The following is a 10,684-nucleotide window of genomic DNA, read 5'->3' on the forward strand; positions in this document are numbered from 1 at the left end:
TCCTCAGGAAGTACAGCCGCCGTTGGGCCTTCTTGACCAGCTGTGTGGTGTTAAGTGTCCAAGTGAGGTCCTCACTGATGTGGACACCCAGGTATTTGAAGCTGCTCACCCTCTCCACCTTGAGCCCCTAGATGAACAGTGGCTGATGAGATCTCCTCTCCTTCCTCATGTCCACTATCATCTCTTTCATCTTGTCCGTGTTGAGGCTGAGATTATTGTCCTTGCGCCATGACACCAGACGGACCACCTCCCTCCTGTAGGCTGCTTCGTCCCCGCCAGTGATGCAACCTATCACTGCGGTGTCGTGCACGAACTTTAGGATGATGTTGTCTTTGTGGGAGGCGACACAGTCGTGGGTGAACAGGGTGTAGAGGATGGGACTGAGGACACATCCCTGTGGGGTGCCAGTGTTTGTAACAATGCTGGCTGAAATCCAGTCAGAAAGTTCAGGAGCCAGTCACAGAGGGTGGGGTGCAAACAGTTTGTGGGGGACAACTGTGTTGAAGGCGGAGCTGTAGTCAATGAAGAGTATCCTGATGTAGGAGTCTCCATTTTCTAGGTGAGAAAGGGAATAGTGGAGGGCAGCCGTGATGGTGTCTGAGGTGGCCCTGTTGGGCCGGTAGGCATACTCCAGGGGGTCCAGTATACTGCTCTGAATGCGGGCCAGCACCACTCTTTCAAAACACTTCATTCAGGTGGGAATGATGCTCTGGTGGAGGGAGAGATTGTAGATGGTGGTGAGAACATCAGCCAGCTCGCTGGCACAAGCCCTGAGAGCCCTCCCAGGGATGCTGTCCGGTCCTGCCGCTTTGCGGGGGTTGATCTTCCTCAGGACAATGTGTACCTGGCCTGGTGAGACAGTGGAGGGGAGGTGGGGGGTTGGGTGGTGTGCGTGTGTGTGTGCCTCCTCTCTGTGCTGTGGCTGGAGGTCTCAAAGCGGGTGTAGAAGACGTTGAGGTCATCCGGCAGGCTGTCTGTGGAGCTGATGATGCTGGTGGTGGTCCTGTAGTCTGTGATGTGCTGCAGGCCTTGCCACATCCGTCCAGTCACCAGTAGAATAGAAGCCATTCAGCTTCTCTCTGTACTGCCTCTTGGCCGCTGTGATGCTTTCCTCAGTCTGTATTTCACAGCTTTGTACTCCATCTCATTGCCTGATCTGAATGCATGGGAGTGAGCACGCAGCATGTGGTGTACCTGACTGTTTATCCAGGGCTTCTGAATGTCTTTAAAAGCCTGTTTTGTTCAAATTTAGCTCGTATTCAAAATCTTTTTGACAGTGGAAGCAATGCCAGCATTGAATTATGTAAAAAAAAAAAAAAAAAAAATTATAAGCTGTAACCTCCTATTGGATAAGGAATAATGACCTTTATTTGGCCAAGTATGTTACACACACACAAGGAGTTTCCGGTACAGAATCGCTGTAGAATCTTTTAATGTTTTCTAAATTTGTTTGAAGAGCGAGACCACACATGGGATGTTAATTCACTGCTGAAGGCCTGACAGTCAGATATTGTGTAGAAAATGCTAACCACGCAGACAGATGTGCCCTTCAAATTAAGGCACTTTACATTTTCATTGTTAAAAAAATGTATCATTTTCATATATTTTGTGACACATTCTTAGTAACAATATCTTGTTCTTCATTCAGGGTGGCAATGGCCAGAGGAACCGGGCTCTGGTGGCACAGGAAACTGTCACACAGCCAAGATGCCAAAGATGATCAGCAACAATGGGAATCACATGCTTTACGTTGTCCCTCTTCAAGAACAAACTGACACTTCTTCCTTCTTCATTAAACTCTGGACAAGTAAGTTCATCAGAACAAACCATGATACAATTTAATAAGTTTTTAAAAGTTAAAGTATTTTCCACCTTCAGAGATGCCCTGTGGTGGTGGTTTTTGTATGAAGTAGTCTGTTCTTCATGATTAAAAGTAGTGCAGTATAAAGCAGATAAGAGTGGGTGACACACTGATCTGACATAAGGTGAGATGTGTATTCACTACCTTTTGAAGTGTTTGATTACCCCGGCAGGGCTTTTCATTCATGTTTGCTTAAAATTAAATTCTGAATCTAAATTTTGGCAATATGCACAACAGTAGGACTAACCATACTTTGTACAAATATATACTATTTATTAGTTCCTGTTTGTAGAAGCTACTATTCAAGTGATGTTTCATGCCACCTTCTGTGGTGAAAGGCTTGTTCATTTCACTGTAAGGTTGAAAAACTAAATGCATTCCACACAGGCCATATATACTACACACAGAAAATATATACTTTATTTTCCTTGTTTGGTATTTAGTGGTAGGCATTAAATTGCACGAATCATAGAAAGGAACAATAGTGAAGAAAAGAAAAACATGTAAAACAATGTATTTCATATTCTTTCTTGAATGCAGTGCAATTAAAGACCTGCTGAATACGTCAAGTCCAGAACTCGAAACCACATAACCCAAAACCTCATGGGCTCACACTACAGAGCCATGATGTAGATGGTGAGTAATACTGTATTATTCAGAACATTGTTAAATATTTGCTAAACATTCTTATTGTTGTGGATAGGTTTGCATTTAACTTTCCTTTAGTTTAGTATTGCTGAAACCTGGGATCCTTTGACACTGGTGCTTGACAACCACAATTAGTTACTGTTAAAAGATCTTAAAAATTAGCATGATCTATTTCATGATAGTGAGGGCAAACAAATGGGAATTTTTTTAAATCGCTCTGCTTCTGCATTTCTGCCTCACTCTATCTACATTTTCAAATGAATTTTTTGTTTCTTAGGCTTGATGAACCCAACTGTCTTGCCTTTTTTGGGGACTTGTCACCAGTTAATTGGTAATGGCTACTCTAGTGATTACTTCAACATATGGTGAGACAATATTTTTTTCCTCACTGTTGATTTTTTTAATAGAAAATGTGTTCACTGGCCAAGTAACCAGTACTGTGCCCCCTACAAGCAAGTTTGTATTTATGACTTATTAATAAACCTTATTTGATTACATTAATAAAAGCCTTTCTATTGCAGCCTCTCAACCAGCTGCCAAAGTGTTGGATAAGATGGGAAATCCCTACTGCAGCGTTGAAGTCGTCAAGGCAGAGAACCTGTTGTCCTCCACTGGCTGTGTGCTGCCCTCTTCGCAACTGTCTGCAGTGAGGAAGGACAAAACCCAAGCAATGATGACCTCTGTTGGAGTTAAGAGGCAAGTTGTTTTGACCCAGTTGGGATGCTGGCGCAGGCAACGTAACATGTAACGTTGCCTGCGCCAGCATCCCAACTGGGTCAAAACAACTTGCCTCTTAACTCCAACAGAGGTCATCATTGCTTGGGTTTTGTCCATTCTGCCTCATGTCCTTCCTCACTGCAGACAGTTGCTAAGAGCCAGAAATCTACATATTACAGCAGTGCAACTACTCATATTTGTCCAAAAAGTACTTAAAATGCCATTAAGACAGGCTTGGTGATGATGTCTTCTGGTTCTGTAGAGTGGTACATGTTACCATTTACTGTAATAAAGCCTTTAAAGCTGTCTGCAGTTGAACTTTTTAGATGGAGGGGCTTGATCAGGGCTTCCAGTTCTTCAGTGTACTCCAGCATGATCCATGTCTGCAACTGGTCTCCCTGAAATAAATATTCATAAATCAAATGGGGCAAGTACTTTTGAATACACTTACTGGCCACTTAATTGGGTCCACCTGTACAGTGGTACACCTGCCTTAATGTTTGTTTTTGGTGAAACTGTCATGTGGTAAATTCAATTGTTAAAGGTGGTGGTGTACTGGACTCCATTTGGAAGTGTGTCTATATTTGTCCTCACCAGCTACATACATGAGTCGGAATATCAGGGAAACCTGAATATAATGGAGTCCAGTACAACACCACCTTTAGAATAACAATTGAATTTACATGACAGTTTCACCAAAAGGAGATGTTACACTAAATCGCATACAATTACGGCTATACCTAATAAAGTGGCCTGTGAGTATACAAACATGTTTCTACAGCAATGGTCAAATTACAGAGCTTTAGAGCTGCATGATTTTCTCTCTTACCTTAGTGTTCTCAGGAGGGTTGACAAGAGTCTGTCTTCCCAGTGTCCCACAGCTGGTTTGTGGTGGAGTAGCTTTCTGTTTGGAGGGAAGGGTTGTTCCCTCCCTCAGTGAGGTTGGATTTGAGGCAAAAAAAAGCACAGAAGAGATGAGTGCAATTTGTTGATCTAACAATCTGGAGGCTGTGGCGCACATCACCATAGACACTTCAGTCCATCCATGATGCCACAAACCCTCTATACTGAAAACAAAGACAAAATAGGCTAAATTAGTTTTTGTAAACCTCTGGTCCATATCACAATTTACTCAAGCAAGCCAGTTATAAAAGCAGGTAGTATTGCTCACTTTAACTTTGGGCTGGAGGTGCTGTTCTCCTGAGATTAAGCTTCCCCTACCACAGCCTGGAAGGTCCATATTCTCAGCTCCTTGGTCCACTCACTCCTGAATATGTATTACAAATAAATCAATATTATGATGGGCAGTGTTTCAGTATAATAAATATTTTTTGCAAGTTCTATAAAGGTTGACTGTAGTAAAGTTAAGTTGGTTTTCAACCATTTGGGCTTTTCTAAAGATTAAATAAATACTGTACACAACTCAATTTACCAGTTGGTCTACACTCCAACCCTCACTTATGGTCACGAGCTGTAGATAGTGACCGAAAGAATAAGATCATAAATACAAAAGGCCAAAATGAGTTTCCTTCATAGGGTGGCCGGACTTACCCTTAGAGATAGGGTGCAGAGCTCGGTCATCCGGAAGGGACTCGGTAGAACCGCTGCTCCTTCCCATAGAAAGGAGCCAGTTGAGGTGGTTTGGGCATCTTGTCAGGATGGCTCCACGGCGCCTCCTTTGGGGGTCTTCCAGGCATGTTCATCTGGCAGGAGACCCCAGGGCAGACCCAGAGCACACTGGAAAGATTATATTTCTCCTCTGGCCTGGAAACTCCTCAGAATCCTGCCAGAGGAGCTGGAACACGTCACTGGGGAGAGGGACGTCTGGACTACCTTACTGAACCTGCTGCCACTGCGACCTGCCCCCACATAAGTGGTAGAAAATGGATGGATGGATACTGTACATTGGTATCTGTGAAGAGAAACATTCAGAGGCTACAGTGGTGATATCACACCTAGAGTGGGGAGGCTGTTGAAGTTGTCAAAAAAAAAAAAAATCTCTAGCTTGTCCTCACTACCCATTCTTACTCCTACACAAGTTTTTCCACTGATTGCTTGACAAATGTGTGCTCGCCCTGACAGTAGAACTATGGAAGCAAATGGATTCACAGTGAGCTGCAGTGACACGTGTGGCAACCAGCTGCTGCACTGACTCCTATGTGGTCATAATGGTATGGCTGATCGGTGTATATATGCAGAGCAGTGTTTACCTTGTTACCCAGCACATTTATCCACAGTTAAAGATAAATATTTGCCAGCTTTACTATCAAATTAACCAATTTTGTGTTTTACTGTCAATGATGGAGTTCTGAAAATGTTAGCAATAAACATTACTGATGCGACACTGGGCATTTTTTGTTTTATAAAGCAATACATGCGTGGTGAACTTTTGGCTTAAGGCACAATAACAAACCATTATCACACAGTAAGTGAAACATATACACTAAAGTTCATTCTGTGCTTATACCGTCCTTCATGTTAGTCTACTTAAAAAATGAGAATTCTCATATTTTATGTCAAAGTAGATCTGCAATTTCAACAGTTTTGAAATTATTTGATAAATGACAGTGAACTTGTCAGTGGCAGAAGAATAGTAGTACCCACTCTCACTTGAACCACCACACCCTTAAAAAAATATTTCTCACCTGACCAACTTGTGGCTGGTTGGAGTGACTGGGAGCCCTGAGCACCGTCGGTCCTTCTCACAACACACCCAAGAGTATCAGTGCATGGGATCCCATACTCTTGTTCACTGCTCTCTGGCCTGATGCCCTCAGACAGCCCTTCACCATCTGCGGCCTATTGGATGATACATTGAAATCAGTTATAGTCTGTTGTCCTAGGTACGACAATTTTTGTGTTCACAGAAAGACAAAACATATACAAACCAACACATTCCATAAAAAGTATCATGAATGTAAGAAATATAAACACCTCCAACTAAATGCACATTTTACACAGATAAAAATGACTGAAGGGCTATTGTATTCTCTATTCTGTCTTCTCAGAATATGATGCCCATTGAGGTTAAATGGGGGGTTGAATGACAATTTTTTTGCACATCTGAGCCCATCCATCCTCACCTGATCTTTCCTTCATATAGCCTGTGCTTACTAGTCATAGTGATGTAACAATGGCAGTGACAACCTTAGTTCCAAAAAAAAGTCAGTGGTAGAAAATAACTACATATTCTCAAGCACTGCACTTAAGTACAATTCACTTGATTATTTTCATTTTCTGCTACTTCAACTTACCGTACCTTTTTATTCCACTACATTTATTTGATAACTTGAGTTTCTAGTTATTTTTCAGAATCACATGAATAAAAGAAAATACATTTTAAGCCTAATCAAAATCTTCACTGATCTCTGGAGGGAAATTTACAAACTACTCAGCTGAAGTTCAAATTATAAGGTGGTTAAAATTAGCTCCACCTTTGTCAGCAGCAACATTAAAGCAATGAACACAATAATGCATTAGTATTTATAATCCAGTAATTTACATTAACATTATATGCATAATTCTGCATAACTACTTTTACTCTTGGTGCTTTAAGCATATTCTGATGCTAATACTTTTGCACTATTACTTCAGTGACACTGTGGATGCAGGACTTTTACCTGTAACAGAGAATTGTTACATTGTGGTACTGCTACTTTTACTTTTAGTAAAGAATCCAAGTACTTCTTCCACCTCTGAAAAATCTACCATTTCATTTTGGCCTGTCCTATCATTAACTCATGTTAGTGGACCAGATGAAAACAGAGGAGTCCTTTCATAAGACCGTGAAGCTGGCATCCGATTTACAGCCTCTTGATTCAGCAGATAAGGGGAAGGTTAAAGGAAACGTAATTTAGAATACCAAGCAATATTTTCTGTTTTTAACTCAAAAAGTAGGAGTTATGTTTTTGCTTTGGTTTGTTTGTTAAGAGCATAATTCAAAAAGTAATGTGGATGAAATTTTTGGGAGAGGTAGGGTATGGCCCACGAAGACTGTATGCGAGCGCCCTGGTGGATAAAGTGCACGGCTATGCTGCTGAGCACTCCCAGTGCATACAGACAGGGATCTCTAGGTTAATGATAGCTGCCCATTCACTGTCAATGGAAACCAAATGCTGTCAATCAGAACACCCCACTGTGCAAGACAGGGACTGAAGGAGCCCAGTTAAGCACCAGAGCTGGGGAAAAATCTACTCTATGCAGTGACAGCCGGGTGAGAGCCTAATGGCAGAGATTTTGAGCCAGGCTTGGAGCTGTTAACATTTTCATCCATAGAACACCCCACTGTGCAAGACAAGGACTGAAGGAGTCTCGACTTAAGTAACCACTTGGACTGGGAATGTGGTCAGTCTATCCACATAATGCCAATTTAGAATTTGTTCAAGTGTTTTCATTATCTGACCAAGCTAGGCTCTATTAAAAGGCAGACGCACTTAGGACGCAGGTGTTCCTGCTACACATTGTAGCTGCATTTCCACTGTCAGAGCCTAACCGGCGATTCACCCCGTGCTTGCTGTAACCTCACCTAGCATAACCCCAAGGGTTGACATAGATCATCCTACTTAGCTGTTGTACTATGTCAGTCTCCATTTAGAGGAGGGAAGGACTACACTCCTCTCTTACACACAAGGGGGGCAGCAGGGAAGGATCACTGCACAGTGCAACAGTCAGCCAGTAACGGAGACTGTATGAGCAGTTTATCAAACAGATTATGAACAAGCAGAACACAAGCTTGCAGAAATGTGATGTCTTCACTAGTGATGGCCATCTGACACCGAGGCCTCGATACATGATTCGAACTCGGAGAGGGATCTTCCGCGAACCACTGCCTCGAGGGCTGTATTGTTGCCAAAAAGACACGTGACTAATGACGACCGAAGCAGAAACGGCTGACCTGAGTGACTCCCGTGACCAGTTCAGACCGTCGATAAGGTGTCACGACGTAAGATCTCGCTGCGCGCGTCAGCAGGTGCGTAGGCGTATAAAGCCACCCAAGATGATGTGCAACATGTGGGTTTGCTGGCATAGTAGGTGTGTGCGTAGTTGCTGTCGGTATGATCACTGCTACTGGTGTGTGATCACCATGGAGCCTGCTAGGAATAAAAATGATTGATTCTTCATCCCTTGTATTTATTCACACCCTGTCCTAGTTACACACGCACATATTACATCCTAGCACATCCTCCATTTCCCCACGCCTTCTCCCACATACTACACTACATATGTTCATAGACTCGACCGACTGACCAATCAATCTTTACAAACGTTTTCACATTATTCACACAAAGCCTAGTTACAGCCATCACATAATTCAGACATTGTTCTGCTGCATACTATTTCGCCACCAGATGGCACTAAACCAAACCTTTGAATGAATGAACCAATACTCATACAAATGATGAAGTGGTTCGATACAGGTGTCAATTGGACATTACCAGTCTTCACCACTTTGCCCGTGGTCCACTCACTGTAGTCCCCATCTTATCCCTAAACAAGTGAATTTCTGTCATGTCTATCATTTTTCTCGAATAACGTTAAAAACGTATCAGCGTCATTCCAAATGCCAGCAGGTTTTCATAGTCAAGGAATCATATTATGAGGGTTAATGCTTTGTACCTTACCGAATCGAAGGCTATGAACCGGATGCTAACTTCCGCGTCGTTCCTTTAATCTACAAGACTACACATCCAACAGATGATAAATTACAATTTCAGGCATAGCGATTTTTCCTGGATTGAGCAGGTTTAACTATTAGACTGATAGAGAACACGCTCAAGCAAAGCCAAAGTGTACTGAACGGCTAACTTATACGTGGAAAGTATCCTGCTAGCATAGGCTTGCTAACGGGCCGTCTTTACATTAACATTAGCATTAAATTCTAGCTAACACCAGATAAAGTAGCACCTAAACTCAAAGAAATACATTTGGACAACTGCGTTATCTCAGAATAACAGCGAAGCACCTGTTCACTGCAAACGTACAGAACGAAGCACATCAAATGTTTAGTGTGATTTTCTAATGCTACCCACCTGAGAAGCAGAAAAGCCTGCGCCGTCCTCAATCTTCTTCTTCCTCCTCTTCTTGTTTAATGATGGTTTGCAAGCCATCGTAAGGCGCCACCTACTGATTGGAGTGGGGAATAACATCGAGGCGAAAGGGGAGAAAAACTTCTTTTCCTAATTAAATCTTATGTAAAAACCTAGAACCTAAAAACCAAAGTCTTGCTTCTGGAAGAGTGATGGGGCCTGTTACGTCTGTGCCCAGGGACCCATTGTCTCATAATCCGCCACACACACAATATAGATACCGGCTTTCATCAAACTCGATTTGACAGTTCTAGGTGAAAGGTTATCCAATCAGAAGCTTTGTCCCGCCCCCAAGCCCCCTCCCCCCACAGATGTAAATTCCATTCCCCCTCCACCCTCCTCTCTCAGGTCAAAGATCACCCCCCATCACTCATAGCCCCTCCCTGCGTGGTGCTCTGGGGGATAGCTGCTCTCTCCCTCCTGATAGATGAATCTAAAAAAAATAAAGACCAGGTAATGATGCAGTTTGTAATGTTATATAGTGAATAAAACAAATGGTACATAGAAAGTATAGTAGTGATTTGTATATTAAATAGAGTTGACCAGATATTTAGTTTCAAAAGAGGACACGACAGATGTCCTTGAGTTAGGTTTGAGTAATTGTAGAGGTGCGAAACAGCTATTTAAAAAAGACACAGCCGCTATTATGTAATGTGAGATGAATAAAACAAAAATTGACATACAGCTAAAACAGAGTAGTGATTTTGCACATTTTTGACCCATGAGGAACATGAGACAACGGATGTCCTTGAGTTATTTATTGGGGGTAATTATTTAGATGGTAAAAACAATGTTTGCTCAAGATAAATCAGAGGCTAGCATATGTTCCTCATCACAGAGCTGTGTTTTTTGTAAGAGAGGTGCAAAAACAGGGGGTAAAACACTCAGACACAAGTCTCACACTTAGTCACTCAGGCTCTCCACACGTCGCAATGAATCCAGGTAGCCCCCTGAAAAGAAAAAAAGTGATGCAATTTTATTTTTATGTTTTACGAAAGCGTGTATGTTAACCAAGATCATTTCATTCATATCAGAGGCAGCTTATCGCAGCATCAATGGCATGCGCCCCGAAGAGCAGCTCAGTAAGTATTTTTGCTACGTTTACAACTCTTTGTGTATATATTAGATATATTTTTGATAAAATGTTTTTTATCCCTGGGAGCAGCTATTTTAGAGCATATGAACAAGCTTTACGTGAAGAGCAAACACTCGAGAGAGTAAACTGCAAGGCGACCGGTAAGTTTAAAAGAACCATGTTTAAAATATATATACACACCTTACGTCAAAAAATAAATACTAAGTTCTCTATTCTCTAAAAAAGAAACAGGCGCTCTGCGTGATCAGCAACAGCATCCCCTAACTCAGGAAAGTA

General features: G+C 42.2%; 2 long non-coding RNA genes across 8 annotated transcripts in view; one reads left to right on the forward strand and one right to left on the reverse strand.

Moving 5' to 3' along the window:
• LOC109968233 (uncharacterized) overlaps positions 1–3,198 on the forward strand; it is a 7,522-nt gene extending 4,324 nt beyond the window's left edge. For 2 of the 4 annotated variants that reach the window (XR_002276067.1, XR_002276068.1), the window contains exons 2-5: positions 1,649–1,807; positions 2,402–2,497; positions 2,787–2,874; positions 3,031–3,197. This is a non-coding gene — a long non-coding RNA (uncharacterized LOC109968233). Of the gene's footprint in view, positions 1–1,648; positions 1,808–2,401; positions 2,498–2,786; positions 2,875–3,030 lie in introns of all 4 variants that reach the window. The other 2 variants (XR_002276069.1, XR_002276070.1) reach the window with 2 other exon arrangements.
• A 103-nt stretch (positions 3,199–3,301) lies between these two features.
• On the reverse strand, positions 3,302–9,524 carry LOC109968225 (uncharacterized). 4 transcript variants are annotated; one of them, XR_002276064.1, is made up of 6 exons: positions 9,256–9,524; positions 5,872–6,025; positions 4,778–5,085; positions 4,398–4,493; positions 4,056–4,293; positions 3,302–3,624 (listed from the first exon to the last, which is right to left on the reverse strand). It is a non-coding gene; the product is annotated as an uncharacterized LOC109968225 (long non-coding RNA). The 4 variants fall into 4 exon arrangements; XR_002276061.1 differs by having other exon boundaries at positions 4,778–5,138; XR_002276063.1 differs by lacking the exon at positions 9,256–9,524 and adding an exon at positions 9,189–9,245 and having other exon boundaries at positions 4,778–5,138.
• Between the last annotated feature and the right edge of the window lie 1,160 nt (positions 9,525–10,684).

The sequence above is a fragment of the Monopterus albus genome, unplaced genomic scaffold (genome assembly GCF_001952655.1).
Source record: "Monopterus albus unplaced genomic scaffold, M_albus_1.0 scaffold144.1, whole genome shotgun sequence".
Lineage (NCBI taxonomy): Eukaryota > Metazoa > Chordata > Actinopteri > Synbranchiformes > Synbranchidae > Monopterus > Monopterus albus.